This window comes from Ovis canadensis, chromosome 2 (genome assembly GCF_042477335.2).
Source record: "Ovis canadensis isolate MfBH-ARS-UI-01 breed Bighorn chromosome 2, ARS-UI_OviCan_v2, whole genome shotgun sequence".
NCBI lineage: Eukaryota > Metazoa > Chordata > Mammalia > Artiodactyla > Bovidae > Ovis > Ovis canadensis.
The window spans coordinates 191,551,604-191,572,402 of record NC_091246.1 but is presented as its reverse complement, the minus strand read 5'-3'; the positions used below and the strand labels follow the sequence as shown (position 1 = coordinate 191,572,402).

The 20,799-nt window shown below is 50.4% G+C and overlaps 1 protein-coding gene across 2 annotated transcripts in view; it reads right to left on the bottom strand.

The window, feature by feature from the left end:
• The window catches only part of GLI2 (GLI family zinc finger 2), a 261,304-nt gene that overhangs the window by 105,863 nt on the left and 134,642 nt on the right, over positions 1-20,799 (bottom strand). The window contains exon 1 of one of the 2 annotated variants that reach the window (XM_069574447.1): positions 19,116-19,206. The exons of the other annotated variant lie outside the window; for it this stretch is intronic. The gene's annotated coding sequence lies outside the window, so the exon portion shown is untranslated. Of the gene's footprint in view, positions 1-19,115; positions 19,207-20,799 lie in introns of those variants that run through there. 2 annotated transcript variants of the gene reach the window in all.

The window sequence follows — 20,799 nt, the reverse complement described above, 5'->3', positions numbered from 1 at the left end:
TTGTCCAAGTGGGCACTGGACACTGCCTGTTGCTACAGCCTCCACCGCAGGCCTCTGAGGTAGCCAGTCAGACAAACATGGGGCCAGGAAGGGAAGGGCTGGGAAAATACACGCTGCCCCCGAAGAGAGCAGAGGGGAGCGGAAGAAACTGCCTGCCCCATTCAGGGATGGGAGCGAGGGCGGCCAGGCCAGTCAGAAAGACCTGGTCAGTGCTTCCAGGCTGGAACAGAAAGGTGTAGGGGTGCCTCCCATGGGACCAGTTATTTTAGAGCCCAGACATACGGAGGCCAGCAGTGAGGAGGGCCCGTCTGTGAGCCTTTTGCATGCCCTGTTGGGGATGGGAGCATTCACAGTGTAACTGTATCTTCACTCTCTCAAGTGAGGGTCTGACTATAAGGCCTTATGGTAGCAACAGGGACAGCGCCTATGATAATAGGTACTTTCTGTGGACCAAGCTCAGCAGCAACTGGACCCACAGGGAGAAGCCCGCCCTCAAGGCTCACAGTCCACATGGGGCTGCAGACTAAGAGGGAGAATGCCCTTGTGGAGCCAGTGCCTGTGGCTTTTACTTCCGGTGCCCTCGTAGTTCCCAGAAGAAGGCTTCCTGGAGGTGGTGACGTTTATGTGGGAACTTGAAGGACAGCTGGCTTTAGATGGGCAGAGAGGTAGGAATGGGTATTTAGGGGAAGAAATAGGAAGGGGTGGCAATGAGGAGCGGTGTGGGAGCAGGAAAAAGGAAAAGTGGATCCAGGAGCCCGTGCGGACAGCAGCGACGGGGAGGCTGGCAGGTGAAGGGAGAACGTGGTGTAGTGACCCCTCCTCCCAGCCGGCTGGGGCGAGCAGACATCAGGCCTCGCTCCAGCAGGGAGGTGGGCAAGGTTTGGGCCTGGGCCTGTAGCTGGCAGGATAAGGACTCGCTGACTCTTTGTGGGTCATATGGACCCCGGTGGCACTTCTAATGTCACCTGGCTTAGGGGCAGGTGCACTGCAGCAACCCAGCCTGATTAAATCCACCATCTCAACCCGGGCCCACAGCTGTATATCTCCGACGCCAGGGAAGTGACACCTCCCAGCCTGCACACAGCTTCATTTCCGAAAAGAATGTGTGAGAGGGGGAAGGTCAGGAGACAGGCACAGCTGTAAATTTGATGGAAGGTTTAGCTGGAAACCCCATTAAATCCACACACGGCTCAATGCTGGGCAATGTCCTTCCTCCGAGTCTGCTGAATGGGGCCAGGGAGGTGAGGGACTCACTAAGTAATGTCCTCATTTTTTGGTGTCTCCTATTACCCAGGGGATGGAAAACCCATTACCCATAGGTTTAGTGGCGCTTGGTCCCCAGACGGCGATACTGTCCTTTCCCTGAGCCCTCCCCTTGGCCAGCATGTGCAGCAGGCGGCCCTGGGGCCATGTCCGTCCACTCCACCATTAGGGTGGACCGCCTCACTCTCCCCACAGCCCTGGCCCCTGCCTCCTTCCCAGGCAGTGGGCACCCTCTCCCCTGCCTGGAGAGGCCTGGCCGGGCCCAGGCAGAGGATGTCTGTGATCCCACCTGCTCTGTGTGGCTATGAGCCCAAGCAGGGGCTGCCTGCTGGGAGCTGCCCTGGGTCCCTAGAGCAGCCCCCCAACCCTCCAGAGGACCTCAGGTGACAGCCTGGAGAATGTTTAACACAGAACAGTGCGGGGGAGGCGCGCTGAAGCACAGTGCAAATTCTTGTTCCCAAAAGGCAGGCCTCAACACATGCGTTTCCTAGGAAGGGGCCAAGGCTCAGACTATTCTACCTGGAAGCCTCTGAGCCCCAGAGAGGGATGGGAGACATGGGGCTAGGTGCCTCCTTAGCCCCCACCACCCATTAGGTGCCAGAACGTTACTTGTCACTAGTAAATAACATCTGTCCAATGCTCAGCTCAAGAGCCGCATAAAGTAATGAAGGTGACAGGACTGGGCTCTCATCTCAATTGGGCAAACAGTGAATTATTGAACCTCTCTGAGCCTCTGATTCCTAGATCTGTTCAATGGAATCACAATGATACTGGTCCTCCTATGACTGTTTCGCAGATTTAAGGGGAGAATGCCGCTAATGCTCAACAAGTCCCCAGCAACACCACAGCTCCCTTGGCGATGAGGGGCAGGTGATCTTGTAGGCCTGACCGGAGTCTGCAGTTCTCATTAGACCAAGCACAGCCAGAAGGCGGGCCTGCTTCCAAGGACCGAAGGGACCCTATTCTTTCTCTCTTCAGAACCCCAGCTAAACACACTTCATGATGCCATTTATATGATGTTCTGGGGAAAGTAAAATTATAAGGACAGAAAACGTAATAGAGGTTGCCAGGGGCTGTGGGTGAGACTGCAGAGGGACAGGATGAATATTCTGGGGGAGGGAACTTCCGTATATCTTGATTGTGGTGGTGGTAACATGACTATACACCTCTTTTAGGATTTCAGGGCTTCTCTGAAGGCTCAGTGGTACAGAATCTGCCAAGAGATGCGGGTTCAATCCTTGGGTTGGGAAGATCCCCTGGAGAAGGGAATGGCAACCCACTCCAGTATTCTTGCTTGGAGAATTCCACAGACAGAGGAGTATGGCGGGCTACACTCCATGGGGTCACAAAGAGTCAGACACGACTGAGCAACTAATATGCATGTCCATTTAGAGACCCCTGTCGACTCACAGTCAAGTAAGACCCCTGAAATTGGTTGAACTGTTTGATTTCCAAGCCACAGGGAGTCTCTCCCCAACTCTGTACTTGAACAGTAGTGTCCTCTGGAATCGACCTTTTGGGTCTTACCAGTCCCTTCTTACTTTCCATCTCCAAGGAGCTGGCCTGTTGAAGCCATCTTTGGATGCTGGGTCATGGGATCCCTTCTCTCCCTCCCCATTCAGCATGGTTGTGATGCCAGCCCCATCTGCCCTCCCTTCCCACCTGTCCTCCCATGTCCGGGGTACCCTGAGGATGGGAGGGGAGGTGAGCCTTCCTCCTGCTGGACACTGTCCCAGCTTTGGCTCTTCTGGGTGTGGCAGGGGTAACTGACAGGGCACTGGGAAATAGCTCTGAACTGGAGCTGTTTTTCCTGAAAGCATCACATTCAAGGTCTACAGTGAGAAAGTAGCAACACTAATGGGACCTCTGTGCACAGAGAGGGGGCCAGGGAAATGACTGGAACTTGCTCAGATAACTGGATTAAACATTTTATATGGTTAGTGCCTCATCCCCATTTCACAGATGCAGAAACTGAAGTTCCTAGACACCGTGTTACTGTGGTAACATGACTAGTTTTTGCCACCATGAGGACCTGCTTTTTAAGGATGGCTTAAAAGGATGACTAATTTCAAGCTTTTCTCCTTGGGGCAGAAACACTGATCTTTCCACCTAGGTAGCCAGGTGGAAGCCAAGCTGGGTCTTCTGTATGACAGTGATGTTGAGAAACAATGATTCAGCCCCCAAATAAAGCTCAACTTAATACCAAAACTGTGTTTTTCAAAACCAGTACAAGGACTTCCCTAGCGGTCCAGTGGTGAAGACTGTGATTCGACTGTAGAGGGCAAAGGCTCAATCCCTGGTTAGGGAACAAAGATCTCATATGCCACGCAATGTGACCCCAAAAAGAAAAAAACTTTTGAGAAGAAATAAAAATAAACATACAAAATCAGTACAAGCCAAATTTGCTTAAGACATAACCTAGTTATCGACAACCTCACTCATAAGGAAATTGCCTCGACTGTCTTAACACTGTTCCTGCTCCGGGGTGTCCCAGGGCATGGACACAAAACCCACAAGCTTTGCCTGTTAGCAGGACCAAACAAGGTTTGTGTTTGTTTGTGAGTAACCACATGTGTGTCCTGATTTCCCCTCCTGAGGGTGGAGCTGGAGGGCCAGGATGCGAAGCAGGGGAGACAAGAGACGACAGGGTGAAGCCTCAGAGACTGGACCTGGACAAGGTGGCCCTGGCCAGGCTGGGAAAGATGAGGAAAAATGAAGCAGTTCCCTTTGCTTCAAATGTGAATAGAGAGTAATTAAGTCTGCTCAATTCTCTAATTAAAATTCCCAACAAGTAGAACCCCCATGGCCGGGCGCTAGACATTCACATAAAACACAGGGAGGAAACCAAGCGTGTGGACAGTGGACTCCAGGCTGGCAGCCCCTCAGCGCTAGCCTGATTTCAGAGGAACACGCTCCACTTTCCAATCCTTCATGCTCTGGGTCCTTAAAGAAACCCTTTCCTTTCCCATAAGAGCCCCTAACAGGATAAAAGTCAGAAAATCGGGGGCATCACACCCGGTCAAGCCCACGCATGCAGGGAGGTCACAGGCTGCTGGATGGCATCCCGAGATGCTCCCGTGCACTCCCACTGCGGGTCCCCAGAGCAACGTACACACGAAACTGACACATTTGAAACGCACACCTCTCTCCATATGGGCATTTTCAGCAGCACTTAAAATCCTCAGTGCTGAAACACAGCCAACTGTGGAAGTTCAGCTAAATGCTGAAGAAAATTACTGGTTTGCTCCGCTGGCTGAAGGGCCCCCCTCACGTGGCAGGGTGGCTCTGGTGGGTTCAAAGCTCCTCATTAGAGCGGGAGCCTGCACAGAGTTAACACACTGCACTGGAATCGACGGACGGGTTCTGGTCCGCAAACTGCTAAGTAGTAATTATGAGTAACCTGGTAACTCCTAAGCAGTTGCTAAGTAGTAACAGTTACTGCAGGGATACGGCCCGACCATTGAGCGGGAGTCCAGCCTGGGAACTGCCCAGGCAGCAGGCTCGTAGCAGGGCTGCAGTCAGAGGCGGACTGGTGGACATGAGGCGCTGGCAGCCGTCTGCACAGCCTTCCTTCCTCCAGCCTTCTGAGGCCAGCCCTTCCCTCCAGGCTCAGCCTGGATCCACCCATGATCTCCCACCTGGAGAGACCCTGCGGCAGCCTCCAGACAAACCTGCCCCACCCACTCACCGACCAACGGCAAGCTCCGAAACCAGGGACACGGTTCCTCCGGCTCTTCCCAACACCTGGTCTGTTCCCCATTTTTCTGCAAACTGCTCCAGGGTGGGCAATGCCTGGCTAAAGTCCTCTCGCCTAAACTGAAGCCAGCTGAGGAAAGGTTTGGGGTGGGGCACGCAGAAGCCACAGAAAGTGAAGTCCCTGCCCTGGTGGATCACCTCCTAGATCCAGGAGGCGACTACAGACTGGGACCCCAGTGCTGTGTCCAGCATGTGCATGCGTGCGCACACACCCCCAACCCCTCCGTGTCTATACCCAGATGTGGGTGTGTGCCAACAGGGCAGAATGGTGCCAGAATCAGGGAGTTCAAGGGATATTTCAAGTAGAAGAAAAAATTTTAAAACCAGAAAAAGTAAGCCAAGTTTGCCTTTTTCCTCTTGGCTACAGAATACATTTGAAAAATGGGCTTCCCTGGTGACTCAGACAGTAAAGAACCTGTCTGCAATGTGGGAGACCTACGTTCAATCCCTGGGTCAGGAAGATGCCCTGGAGAAGGAAATGGCTACCCACTCCAGTACAGAGAATTCCATGGACAGAGGAGCCTGGCGAGCAACAGTCTATGGGGTTGCAAAGAGTTGGATACAACTGAGCAACTAACACTTCCACTGGTTTTCACATTTGAAAAATACATTTCATACAGTGTATATAATTCTATATTCTGTTTTTTAATATCATCATTAAGATTCTGCATAAATAACATTTTAGAGGATTCAAACTGCTTCATTCCATAGACAGGCATTAATTTATTTAAACTTTCCCCTTTATTCAGCCAAGTCTTTCAACACTATGAAGTGACTTTACTGCACCCATGATTTCTGCTTAGGCAGCTCTGCATGGACCTCACTGTATAAACAGATGGCCTTCCTCAGTGAGAGCCTTTAATGGCCATAAGAAATAACCAATACATTCTACGATAGAAAAGATTTGATTTTGTCTTTCTTTCTTGCTCAGCTGGCCTCTAGGAGGGAGGAGGCCACAGTGAATATTTGTGGCTGGAAGAAGAAAAAACATGTGAGCCAGTGAGTCTGTGTGTGAGTGAATATCCCTCCAGGTCTACTTGCTATAGTTTACAATTCTTTACTTTCCCATCAGGGACTCAGGCTCAGTCAACACTTTCACATAGCCATCCCTACCCAAATAATTTTTCCTAGATGTTAATACAGAAAAATTTAAAAAACTAAACAAACAACCTTTGAATAGCAAATCCCAGTATCAAAACTGAGGCAACTGGTACACAATTTTGGACGAGTGACAGTAAATATGAAAGCTGACCACACACATACCCAAGATCCCAGTTTTACTCCTAAGTACTTTCCCAGTGGAAATGTACCTGTATGTCCGCAGAAACCACACAAGGATGTACACAAGGAACACAGAACACACAGAACAGCCCCTAACAGAAAACAACTCAACACCCATCAGTACTGGAACCAAAAAGGAGTCAATACCATTTGACAGTGAGAAGGAACAAACCACCAGGCCATGTAACAACATAAGCAAATCCCCCAAACACAAGCAAGAAGCCAGACACAAAAGTGCACACAGCACATAATTCCATCTACATTAAGAACGTACAGCAAGCAAAGCCAAGAGATGCTACCAGAGGCAGGACAGGGGTTGCCTGGGATGGGGCAGGGGTGGTACAGACTAGGACTGGTACAGGAGCTCCCAGGGGCTGGCTTTGGTCTGTTTTGAGATTTGGGTGCTAGTTACACGTGGTTTAGTTGCTAAGTCATTTCCGGCTCTTGTGACCCCATGGACTGTAGCCTGCTAGGCTCCTCTGTCCATGGGATTCTCCAGGTAAGATAACTGGAGTGGGTTGCCATTTCCTTCTCCAGGAGATCTTCCCGACCCAGGGATTGATCCTACAGTCTGGCAAGTGGGTTCTTTACCACCAGCACCACCTGGGAAGCCTGCTGGTTAGATGAATGTGTTCAAATGACAAAATTTCACCAATGCAGTACACTTAACGTATGTTATGCTCTTCATTATAAAAATGAATGAAATAATGCCATCTGCAGCAACATGGAAAGACCTGGAGATGATCACACTAAGTGAAGTAGGGCAGACAGAGAAAGACACCATGTGATATGGCTTCTATGAGGTATCTTTAAAAAAAAAAATGATACAACTGAATTTACATACAACACAGAAGTAGAACCACAGTCAGAGAAAACAAACTTACGATTACTGAAGGATAAGGAAAGGAGGGATAAATTTGGAGTTTGGGGTTAACATATACACACAGTACTATATATAAAATAGACAAACAACAAGGACCTACTGTATAGCACAGGGGACTATGTTCAACACCTTGTAATAACCTTTAAGGGAAAAGAATCTGAAATAAAATAGATATATATGTATATATAACTGAATAACTCTATATAACTCTAGCGCACACCTGAAACTAACATGATGACTGTAAATTATACTTCAATTTTAAAAAAGGAATAGGAAAAAATTAGATGTGTGCTCTTTGTTGTATGTATATTCTCATAACTGTTTTTGAAGGATGTGTGGTCCTTTTTACACTTAATCAAAGGAGTTTACTTAAAGACTTTCTCAAGTGTCTGCATTCAAAGCTCCAGAGAAATCAATAAGTGACACAGAACTTGTCCACTGGGTCTGGAGGCCAGTCTCAGGAAGCTTAGGCTAATGGGCCAGTGGGCAGCAGGGGTCCCATAGACAGGGCCTCCCACTCCAGATCTGCGGGGGAAGCAACCCGCACGGTCACACTGGGTGGGGGGTAGGGTGGGTCAAGCCTGGGGCAGATGCATTACCTGCAGACCTAGGGCCAAGGCCCGATCCCTCCCAGGCCCCACACCCATGCCTGGGCAAGGCCTTCTCAGCTCTTCTGCCCTTCAACCTACTGCTACCAACTGTGTGAGGGACAAGTCCAGATTCCATGGGACCTGAAGCTTATACAGTTGGGATAAGGGAGGCTCTTTAAAAGAGATAACAAACAATGTGTCTACGCTTCATCACAAGGCCATGGAGGGGGCTGTGCAAACAGGACCCTGAAGCGTCAGCCTCTGCTGAGTGAGACCGATCTGTTGGAACCCAGGTGCCTGACCCTGACACTGGCCTGCCCCTGACTGTCCATCAGTACCTTCTGCGCCTGCCTCAGCTGGGGCCCGCAGAGCCTCGCTCCACCCTGAGGGTCGGCCAGATCTAGCCCACAGAGACCCCGAGGAACAAGGCCACTCCTGAGAAGACACCACGTCCACCACCTGGGCATCCCTTGCATCCAGCACTCCATCCCTCTGCAGCCAGCTACAAGCCTTTGGGAAAGCAGCCCCCTCCCATCTGTCATCCCTAGCTTATCTTACTTCTCTGGTGATTATCAGAACCCCATGAAGGGGTTTTAACATGTTCCTCAGATGAGATTTGATTAAGCATCTTTGCAGAGGGAAGTTCTGATGAGCTTTAGGGAGCAGCTGGCTTTGAGCCCAGTTTGGTTTTCTGTGAGCCCCCCAGGTCAGGGCATGCATGGCCAGCAGGACACTATGGGGAGTAGCTCCATGACATCACACCGCAGAGTTTGTTTCCTCCAGCAGAGATGCATGCTCAGCAAGGAAGGCAGCCTCGGTAACCTCCGGCCAGCCCCAGGGAAGAAGAAACTAGACCTCTGGACACCAGACCCTCTACAAAGTGCCCTGCCCATGACATGTCCCCTGCCTTCTCCAACTTGTACCTAAATGGTGTTTCTGATCTGCAGCTATATATATATATGTGTGTAAATAATAGTATTTGAATAATAGCAAGGTCTGAAAGCTGAAGGTAGGGAGGGAATTCAATTTCCTGAGCTTTTGCTCTGGACAGGTATCATTTCTTCCTGTTTAGATAAAGTGAAGGTGTTGCAGAAACAGCAACAGCTTTGCAGGCAGGAAAGTCTAGATGTGATCCTGGCAAGACTCACCTCATTGTCCTCATCTGTAAAATGGGAAGAATAGGACTATATAGACTTCTGTCAAGGAACAGAGATAACAGGCAGAAAGAGCCTGAAAACACAAGGACCCAGTAAAGGCTGGCTGTATTATTTCTAAGTTTCTCTCCTTCACACTGTACAAGTAAGAGATACAGTCTGTTCATGGTTCAATTAGCGATGCTTCTTAAGAGATCAGCCCATGTCAGAACTAACAGATCAGACTCACTTTTAACTGCTGTAAATGGAGGTGCCATGGTTTGTTTAAACATTTCTGGATTGCTTGGGGTATTTGCAACCTTTTGTTATTTTAATCAGGGCTACAAGGGATTTTTTTGTGCAGGCTTCTCTGGGTACATGCTCCTCCAGAGTAGATCCTGAGAAGGGAAACTGTCATTACCTGCTGCCATAGGCCCCCAGCCCCAGCGCACACTGTGCCAGCGGCCAAGAGAGGGCCGTTAGCATGCATCCTGCCCTTCCTTCAACATCAGCCAACTACTAAATCTTTGCCAATTCAAGATCTACTCCCTAAATACTAAGAAGGTTGAGAGGTTTTCCTTTAATCCAAATTACATTGACAATTCCTCTTCTCATAATTCACTATTTCTAGGTTTTATCTATTCTTTAGAAAAATGGGACCATCCTTTTCTTCATTTGGTGAAGTTTCCTGCCCTTCAGTTGTGTGTAGTAAGTTTTCTCCCAAGCTGCCATGTCTCTTAACTTCATTTATAGCACCTTTTCCCATAAAAGTTTACCGTTTCACTGATGGCACCAATTCACTTTGATTTGTCTCAGAAATCAGATGAAACAGAGGTAGCAGAGAGGCACAGATGGACAGACAGATGCGTGGTCCAGGAGAGGAACACAATCATGGCAGAATCGGGTAGGGATTTTCTTTCAGCTCTGCTGAATGTTTGAAAATTCAAAATTTGAAAATTTTGAAAATGTATTGAAAATTCCTAATAAAAATGTCAGGGAAGAAGTATGCGTTTCTGATACAGTCAAGCATATCCATCTTTTCCTTTAAGGCTTTCACATTTGTGTCTTGTGTAAGGCTTCCCATGGCAGCCAAAGTGTTGGGGTGAATAGAGAAGTTTACTTACACAACTTGAATTAAAAAAAAAAGGAGTTATGAATTTAATTTCTCTCTCTCTAACCCATTGTCTTAATTCTACCAACAAAGCCATTATCATTCTCTACTAATTTCAATAGACATCCTTGTTAAAAACAGCCTAACCCTCCAATTCTACATTTCTGTCTTTCTGGACTCTTCATTCTGATGCAATGCTCTGCTATAATCACTCCAGCTCTGTACCTCAAGGGCAGCCCTCCCATCCCCATCACTGTCTTCCTTCCCAGAACAGTCCTGGCTCTGTAGGATGAGTTCCTCTCCCATGTGAATTTTACTATCAACTTGGAGAATTCCATTAGAATCCTCCCAGGATTTGTATCATGACTGACTGTACAGAGTTTATAGGTAATAACAGAGGTAGGGTTGTGAGGACAAGAAAAAAGATGGTGTCTGTAAAGGGATTGGGCCACGGCTAGTGGATCCTAAATAGGAGCAGCTAGTATTACTAGTTGTTTTTGTTACAAGCTGGGAAGTTTCACCAGGGACATGGTGCATGTATCATGGCTCTTCCAATCCAAGGATACATTCTCTCTCTCTCTAAAATTTTTTACTGAAGTATAGTTGATTTTCAAAATCATGTAAGTTTCAGGTATACAGCACAGAAATTCAGTTATACATACATATATAATATATATATCTATTCTTTTTCAGATTCTTTTCCCTAATAGGCTGTTACAAAATATTGAGTAGAGTTCCCTGTGCTATACAGTAGGTCCTTGTTGGTTATTTATTTTATGTATAGCAGTATGTCCATCTAGTCAAGGCTATGCTTTTTCCAGTGGTCATGTATGAATGTGAGAGTTGGACTATAAAGAAAGCTGAGTGCCGAAGAATTGATGCTTTTGAACTGTGGTGTTGGAGAAGACTCTTGAGAGTCCCTTGGAATGCAAGGAGATCCAACCAGTCCATCCTAAAGGAAATCAGTCCTAAATATTCACTGAAAGCACTGATGCTGAAGCTGAAACTCCAATACTTTGGCCACCTGATGGGAAGAACTGACTCACTGGAAAAGACCCTGATGATGGGAAAGATTGAAGGCAGGAGGAGAAGGGGATGACAGAGGATGAGATGGTTGAATGGTATCACCGACTCAATGTACATGAGTTTGAGCAAGCTCCAGGAGAAGCCTGGTGGCTCCAGTCCATGGGGTCGCAAAGAGTTGGACACGACTGAACAACTGAATTGATAGCAGTATGTATCTGTTAATCCCAGCCACCTAATTTACTCCCCCTCCATTTCCCCTTTGGTAACCATAAGTTTGTTTGGTGTGTTCATAAGTCCCTTTCTGTTTTTTTTTTTTTTAATTTATGTATTTTTAATGGCAGGATAATTGCTTTGCAATGTTGTGTTGGTTTCTGCCATATGTCAACATGAATCAGCTAGCTATAGGTATACATATGCCCCTCCCTCATGAACCTCCCTCTCATCTCCCATTCCGTCCCATCCCTCTAGATTGTCACAGAGCACAGGGTTGCGCTCCTTCCCTTTCTATTTTGGAAATGCTTACTTGTGTCTTTTTTTTTCCCAGTTCAATTTCACATAAAAATGATACCATATGATATCTGTTTTACTCTGTTTGGCTTGAAAATTGTTTTCAAACTCCTCCCAAACCCCTCCCCTTCCTCATCTGGGCCACTTGCCTTTCATATGCTTCCCAAATGAGAAGCACCTTGGCCAGAAGCACTCTGGTACCCAGAGCACAAGTCCCTGAAGTCCTTCCTGAGGCTTCCCCCAGATCTGGTCCAGGTCCCCTGGCCCCTGGGCCCACTCTGTGCCTGTCAAGCCACCTGCAGATGCTCACTCGGCCTCCACTCTGATCAGACACCATGTGCCGCCGGGGGTAGCGCCTGCCCACGCCCAGGTTCCTGATCAACAGGAGCCCCTATGAGTACAAAGTCTGCCATGCTAGGCTCAGCTACCACCCCCAGCTGCCCCGCCACCTCAGACGCAGCACAGCCCCAAGCCACAGTCAAGCCTCCCAACGCCTACAAGAGTGGGTGCCCCCATCCACCTGATGGATGAGGCCTATTTCAGGCTGAATGGGGAGAAATCTGGGACCCAAACCTAGGTCTACCTGTCCCCCTGGCCCTCCCCCAGCCACATTCCACTGAGTGAGTGCTGGCCCCAGGGCCATCAGTCCCAGGAACAAACATCCCAAATGAAAGTCATCTCCAGGCACACCCTTGACTGACCTGAGGTTCCCAGGCACCCAGCCCCCGCTGTGTCCTCCCTGCAGCTTCTCCCAGCACCAGCCTCCACACTCCTTTTTCTTCTCTGCACGGACAGCAGCTGCCACAGCATGCAGCTGTTGACAAACTAGTCAGCAGGCTGCCAAGGCATCTTTCCAGGCCGCCCGCATCCTCCTGAGCAGAGAGATACCTCATTAGCGTGCTATATTTCAGCCCCGAGAAAACAATGCGCGCCAGGAGACCATAAACAACCAGTACAAATGCTACAGGTCGTGGATGATGAATGCCACCCACGGATGTTCGATGTGGGCCCTGCTTACACAGACAGGAGCGCAGCCGCTTCCGGGCACATCCATCCTTGCCCCAAATGCTGACGCAGGGAGAAGGCGGCACAGCCCTGCTCCAGATACACGGGCCATGGCTCCCACCCACCCACCACGAGCCTCCCTCCTAACGGGTGATCTGTGCTGCTCTCTGATGATTCTCAGTATCTCCAAATCCTTACCACTCTACTTTGGCTACTGGTTCTTCTGATTATTATCCTAACTTTTCTCCTCCTTGCTCCAGGTCCAGGAATTCTTGAAAAATAAAGTTTTAGAACACCGCAGCCAGTTTTTGAAAAGCGCTGGCCCGCCAGACGAGCAATCAGGCCAACGCCAAGGCAAACAGGGGCCCTCGCACAGACCTACAGGGCCCTCACAGAGCAGGCTCTGTTGGCCTGAGGGGTGGTTCTGAAAGAGCAGCCCTGTTCAGTTCAGTGTCGTCTTTCCGGCCTTTCGGGTGCCAGTAGGGACCACGGCCTGAGGACAGAAGCGCTCTGGGGTGAGGACAGGCAGGACCTGGGGGCTTTCCCGTGTGGCTAGACCCTGGGGCATCAGTTTCCTGTTGGACCAGCCTCTGGACAAAGAAGGTGATCTGGGTGAGGTGCTGGGCTGGCTGAAGACCCCAGGCATCTACACCAAAGATGGCCAAGGAGGTATGAAATGCTCTCAGCAGTTACACACCCTGCACATAAGCAAGGTATGACATTGGTTCCATCGTAAGGTAATGGGGAGAAAGATGCAGCCAAACGCTCAGAGGAAGAGCATTGTCAGGGAGCCTTTGACTGCTCTAGGGATGCTTATGGCCCAGTCTCAGCTGGGGAGGCCGCAAACACTCCCTAGGCATTAAAAAGGGGACCAGAGCATAAAGATCCCTGAGGACCCCAAGGCTCTCTCAGAGGTTCCACAAAGTCAAACTGTCTTTATCTTTTACTAAGATGTTATCTTTTTCCCTCTTGCTCTCTCATGAGTGGACAGTGGCGATTCCCAGAGGCTACCACGGAACAGATCAAATGCAGGAAACATATGAAAAAGCTACCTTCTATAAGACCAGACAGTTAAGGGGTATGTGAAGTTGAAAAACAAGGTCATTCTTTTCTTTTTTTGTTGTTTTGGAAAATATTTTTCCTAAAAATGGCTTGTTTTCCTTAACTTGAAGTGGCTTTGTAACTATTATCTTAAGATGAGTTGAAAATATCTTTCACATTTTTCAGTTGGAATTTTGAAAATGATAAATATCGATAGATACAACACTTCTGAGAAACCTCTTTGGAGTTCTCCATAATTTTCAAGAGCATAAAGGAGTCCAGAGACCAAAACATTTGAGAACAGCAGTGGTAGAATTTTAATGACAGGGGGTAGTGAAGTGGGCAGGATGCCCTGGCCGGTAAAAAGGTTCCAAAGCAGGCAATACAATACAATCCCATTTTGTTAAAAAAAGAAAAGAAGATAGATGTGTGTGTATAATATGTGGACACAGAAGGAAATGCAAGCACGTGGTCCAAGATTTCACCATGGGCTCTGTCTGGGAGGTGGTGTGGAGGGAGGGATCTCTCTGCACCTGCCATTCACATATGTTACTACTACAATCAAATCAAGTGAATAATTCATGTTTAAGGTTTAGCCTCCCCTTTTCAGAAAAGCCCATGGAAGAGTAAACTGAACAAATAACATTTTGAGCCCTTCCTCTGGGCTGAGTACCATGCTAAGGGTTCAAGAGGCATGAGTATCAAATCTCAGTGATGCTTATGGGCTATCAGCCTCATTTTATAGAGGAGAACCTGAAGGTCAGAGCAAGACTGAGCATCGTGTCCACGGTCACACAAACATGAGGGGACACACAGCAGGACTCTGATCTGGGCTGGTCGGTCTGCAGAAGCCTGTGTCCCTGACCACTGGACCATTGGCTAGGTGGCCTTCCCTTGGTTCTCCAGCCTCAAGAAGAGCCTGCATGCCAGGGTCTCTGCCCACCCTTCCTTGGCTCTGATGGCATAGGGCCCTCTCACTCTGCCCCATGGAATTCAGCTCTGGTGGACAAGGACCCAGCTCTCTTTTGAGCATCCTAAAGCCCCTGTGTCCACTTCCAGACCAAGCAGCAGCTATCAAACAGGGTGAGCAGGTACAGCAACACCTCAGCAGGGGTCCAGCCACCACCACCACATCCCTCAGAAGCTCATCCTGAATCAGAACACAAATGCAGCCTCTGAGGCTGGACCACCAGGCCAGAAGTGAGGTTACAGCTCCAGGGACTCCCCAGGCACAGATCTTCAACCCCAGCTTCTTGACTGCCCCACGTGGGCTGGGAGCAGGTCACAGGGTGGGTGTCACGGTCTAAGGTCATGTTGCTGCTGCCTGCTCCAGCCTGCTGACTCGGGTCATTGGCCGCCCACCGCTGACTGCCTGGCACAAAGACCAACTCCTATTCCCTCCCTGCCTCAGCAGGCAGCTCCTTATCTCCTTCGACCCCAGCACAGTGCGAAGACCCTGAGCGCCCCCCCTGGTGCCCCCTGGGAAGGGCCCGAATTCTCCGCCGGTTTCTGAACGGGTGTGCTTGCCGTGGGAGTTGGAAAACATAATAAATGGGCCCGGCTCCATGTGCAGCACCTAATTTGCAATAATATTGAAGTCTCCAACAATAACTCATTTACTCTTATAATAAATATATAAAAAAAAGACAAATTGCTACATTGAACATGCATTTTCCTCACTGCAAGTAGCTGCGACCCCAGGGAGAAAGCCCTGTGCTGCTAACTAATAGTAAATCCTTTGGAAAATCATGTGTCATAATGATGGACAACCAGGGAAGGGGTGTTAAATAGATTTAGAGGTTAGCGACTCTAACAAGAACAAAAGCCGTCCTGTGCAAACCGCACGTTGAGAAGAGTGCAGATTGGATGTGCTTAGCGCTCACCTTTGGACAGCCAGGTGCACAGAGGGACAGAAAAGTTTCTGTCCTGGGTGGGTGTGGCTGGCCGCGTGTCAGGACAGAGTTGCAGGGAGGGAAGAAAGGATGGGGAGGCCTAGGCCAGGATCTCCAGTCTTGCAAGGACCCCTGGAGGGAAGGTTTCCAAAAAGCCAGCCCCTTCTGTGCATTTGGAAGGCAAATGCTCACAAAGCGCCCACCACGCCCAGCTCAGCGCGGGCACGGGGGATGCAGCCCCTCTCACTGAGATAAAAGCCATGACTAGGATAAGGAAGGCTCCCAGGGGTGTCAGCATCTGGCCCCTGTGGAAGCCTGGTGGCTGCGGCCTGGAGGAAGGGCCGGAGGGAAGGGCTGCCTCGTTCTCTTAGTTCACTAGTTCAAGACTAGTACAGTCATGAGTCACTCTTTCCTGTCTATTCCTCCAAGTCCTGGCATTTGCCTTCTTCAATTTGGGAGTCCTGACCTCCAGGACAGGGCTTGACAGCCTTGTCCCAGATCCCAAGTGGCCTTTCCAACTATCTCTTATTGAACTTCCGTTTGTGCGCTGGCACGGGGCCTGGCCCAGAGAGTTGGTGCCTGACGGCTGCTTACTGAACTGAAAGGGTGGACACGGGTCGCATTTACTGCATGCCTGCTGGCTGCCGGCTCTGTAGGAGGCTCCATAAAAAAGGGAAGTTTCAGGGGGTCGGATGACAGCCATCCGGAGGCTCTGGGGCTCCTGGCACTTGGCTCCAACCAGGGGCCGGGTGGCCCTCTAGCAGGAGCAGGGTCTGAAGCTGGCATGTGGCACAGCCCTTGGGAGGGGCAGAGGCACCCATGCAGTCTCACCCCAGGGGTCACCTGCTGCTGACTTTATACCCTGCCCTCCAACGCAGGGCTAGTACTAAATGGACACAACTACGGATCAATGTCACCTGCAAAGCTCAAGTTCTGGTCGATGTCATTGAGAATCGCACCTTAACCAGGATCCATCCCACTCCAAAAACTTCACCAATTCCCTACGAGACCCAAACCAAGTTGCTCCCTTCTCCCAGGACTCAGTTTCCTTAGCTATAAAATGGGGAGGGGGTTACCTAGACACAACACAGATCGTCACAGTTTTTCTCCCATTCATTCATTCAGCCAATGATGGAAAAGTTTTCCACTTAAACTCACAGAAGTAATCCACAGTTATGAAATAACTAACTGCGACGGGGGCAATTCTGTGAAAACAATGCTGCAAACCAAACCAAGCTTTCCGCCCCCCTCCCCGCCTCCCAAGAACATCAGTCTCTCAAGCACCAACCAACACTTTAAGGCTCTGTACTCCAGTGATAGTTAAGATACACTGACGCCACTTAGACATTTGATAGACTTTGCTTTAAAACTCAACACCACCCATTAGCCCAACATTCTTATACATATTAGAAACTGGGGACATTTCCAAAAATGTCTAGAAAGAGAAACAAACTCCAAGTCAAACAGAGAGAGCTGTGGACCCCCTGCAGTCTGGAGCCCAGGAGGGGACATCCCTTGACCTTTGAGACAGGCTTGCCTGCAGTTCCTTCCTCACTCCATTTCTCCAACTTCAAAATACAAGCACATAGATTTGCTTTCATTGGTGCTTTACGCCTTTGGTACTGCCAAACTGTTCCTTTGCTGGCTTCTAGCATCTCCCTTCTGGAAACCTTTCTATAGTTTAAACAACACTGCCTGGTGATTGATGACCATTTTGCGACTGCTATCAGTTTACTATTTTGACCAATACATCATAAATCAGGAAGAGGAATGCCGGGTCCAACTGGAGAGTGTAGCTTTCGCTCATTACCTGGGAGGATTATAGCCATTTCATAAAATCCATTATCTAGGGAAAGGATCCTATTGGCGGGGGGCAGCAAAATTCATTTCATGCTTCAAAAGTTTGTGATGGGGCTGGCTAGGGAAAAAAACCTTAAATTGTTTGGAAGGTAGGGATCATGATTTGTTTAAAAACCACAAATGGGCAAGACTGAGCTGTGTCCATTATATTGAATGGCACTTTGTACTCAAATGCCCAGGGCCTTGGCCCCCTGACTGTAGTCCGCCCCCAACTCACCAACAGCTGGCCAGAGGAAGCACCCTCCCCACCCAGCTCCAGGCCAGGCCATGCTCATCTCTGCCAGGCCCTGTCTTGGTCCCCTCCAAGGCCATCTGTCCCATCCCTCCAGCCCCGTCTCAGCACGGCAGCGAAACAGATTTTTCCACACGACTATCAGGTGTGTCCTTCTGCTTCCCTGAGGATCAGGGGGGTCTCAATTCTCAATGCCTGTGACATCAGGGGGCCCACCTCCTCTCTCATCTCATCCTCACCCTTCCCTGGTCCCTCACCACGTTCCAGGGACAGTGACTTTTCCTCTCTCCTCCTGCCCCCTCATAGGGCGATGACACGCAGCTCCCTCTGCCTGGGAAGGTTTCCCTTTATAACACAGAGAAGCATATTTCCAGCTGACAGCAGCTGTTCCCCTACGCCCACTACGTGTAGGTTTCCAACACTTCTCCTTTAGCACAAGCAGACTCTGATTTGACATGGTGGGGTCGTGTCACCACTTCCCCAAAGGCAGCTGCCAAGAAGACCCTACCTCCCTTTGTAACTCTCTATTTCCAACTAGCGAAGGGGAAAACACAGATGTCCCAGGGACCAGCCCTTGAGGAGGGCCTCTGTCCCTCCTTGGCCCTCCCCTGAGGGTGTGAATTTCACTACACCAGGGAGGTACTCCCAAGGCCTCAGGGGCACCATCGCCCCCATTGGAACAAGTTCCCCACTTTTAGGACCCCTGGGGGCTTCTTTCCTGGGGACCTGAAGGCCAAGCCAAGTAAGGACTTGTTGGAAGCCAGAAGGAGGAAGAATCAAAAGGATGTTAAAAAGAGACAATGAAAGAAAGTGTCTTCCAGATTTTGCCAAGCCTCAAGAACATTCCTTCTGAATACGATTTTGTTTCTTCCTCTCCTCAATTCAACTTTTCCCAAATTCATTCCTCATGCGAACACAGTGTCTTCCCCAGGGAAGCTCGGCTTTAACACACACATGTTTTTCTAAGTAACTCGGAGCTGAGGCTCCACAGACAATAAAGATTCTTGTCTGCGAATCCTCCTTGCTGCTGAGACCACCAGGGAATTGCAGTGCTGAAGGCTGAGCTCCCAGACTCCCCGATTCGCCAGATCTCAGAAGCTCCCAGTTCAAAGTTCTCGTGGGCACCCGAAGAGTTTCAGGGGCTATCTGTCCCGGAGGAGGAACTGGGAAGAAATCCTGCAACTGACGATGTGAATTTGCCTCCCACCTAATCCCAGACAAACTCTTCCTTCCTTCGCCAAGCAGGAGTCACTTCACTTTCTTTCGAATTCTGTTCTCTCTCTCTCTCTCTAGTGGCCAAAGTCCTGCCTCCCCACCCCCCACCCCAGCTCTTTGCATTCCCGCCCCCACCTCTCCCCCCACCTCCCCCAGCCAGCTTCCCCCTGGCTGGGCCCTACTCATGCTCCCAACTTCAAACTTGGAGCGCGGCGACGCGGCAGCAGAACCTGCAGGCCAGGCCTGTGCAAACAAGAGCAGCCGCCTCCTCATTTCCACTTGAAGCGTCGCGGGAAAGCGGTCTTTCTCCTTCAACTTACCCGGTGCGGCCGGGAGGGAGGAGGAATGCCACCCGCCTGGAGGGGCGGCCGTGCGGGGGAGGGTGCCGCCGGGCGAGCGAGAGGCCGCCGGAGCCTCGGGATGGAGCAGCGGGAGGGAACATCAAGTGGCCGCCGGGAGGGAGGCGGGGCGCATGAATCATTGATGACCGGCGCTCGCTCCCTTGTTCGGGAGGGTTTAAGAACGCGGCTAATCTAAAGGCCGGCTGGACTGGGGGATCCGGCTGCCGCTGCAGGCAGCGTGTTCACCTCCCTACCGGGAACGTTTCTGGCCTGGGAACTGTAGCACCTTCCTGCTGGGAGAAGCTGCCTATGCGCCGGTCCTCCACGGGGCTGGGCTGTCCCGGGACAAGGGTCTGGAGCTGGGGGACCGCAGTGCCTCAAGCTCCCTGCCCTGCAGCCCCCAATGAGGGAGAAGGAGCTGGCTGGGACCTCAGGGGTCCATCCAGACCCTGAGGACGAAGGGGAAACGGAACCCAGGAAAGGGAAGGTGACTTGCCCAAGGTGCAAGTGGACCCCAGGCCACTGTCCCCAAGGAATCTCTGGAAGATTCCCTGGTCCTGTGCAGACACTGAGAGCCACAAAGCTAGGGAGCAGAGGCCTGCAGAGTGGCCCTTCACAGGTAGGGGTCACGGAGGATGTGACCCCAAGCCAACTGGCAGAAATGACACGTACAGAGTTTGTCTTTTTGTGGAATTCTCCCCAGGCTAGGAAACTCACCCTTCTTCTTTCATTTCCCTCCCATAGAGAGGGGGGCCACGGCAGTTACCTTGGGACGAGCAGTGCCCATCAAACACAGCTTGTGGACCTGCCAGGGGAGGCCGGCCAGGACCGCCGATCTACAAAGCCTCCACCTTGCTCCCGCACCGCTTTCGCCAGGTGCCGAACTGGTGGAAGAATTCTGTATTTTCTGCTCACAGAGGGGAGGGGCCCACTGGGGTGGAAAGTGGTCAGTACCATTGTCATCTTCGGCCCTTTTACCCCCAAGGACAGTCTGTACCCTTTCTCCCGTTTGATCTCAAGGCATCATGAAAATGAAAGGTGGCCCTTCTGTCCCCAAAGGGAAAGCCTGCCTTAATGGGATTAACAGAAATATAAGAGGCTAGACATTCATCTCAGGAATGGAAAGGGGCGGGGGCGGGCAGGGGTGGGGGAGGGCATGACCAGAAGGAGGGAAGCTTCTGAGCCATCTAGCCCTCCTCACACCCTGACCCTTTGGAGTTCCACTCCTCTTTAGAAGGTCCCCAATTCCACACTGCCACAGGGACCCACTGAGCGTGGCCAACGTCACCCCTGCCACCACCCTCCAAATCCTCCCACTTAAGCTGTCAGGAGCACACCTGGAGGCTTCCAAAACAAGACAGCTTCGTACACAGGGGGCAGAGCCTGTGGAACCCGCTCCTAAGTTAGGAAGGGAGCCCAGGCCGCAAAGGTCTTCCCTGGGATCTTGAAGGAACTGTGTGCAGAAACACCAAGTGCATCCTTCACTCAAAGTCCTGGCAGTGCTGCCCACGGGCACGAGGCACCAGGCTGGGTGTGGCCCACCTGCCCATCACCATCACCTCTGTCCCACCTTTGACCTGCCCAGGGCACACTGCCAGCCTCTGGCCCCAGAAACAGAGCCCCCAGTGAGGCCTCACACTCAGAAGGGGCCCTACCCACAGGA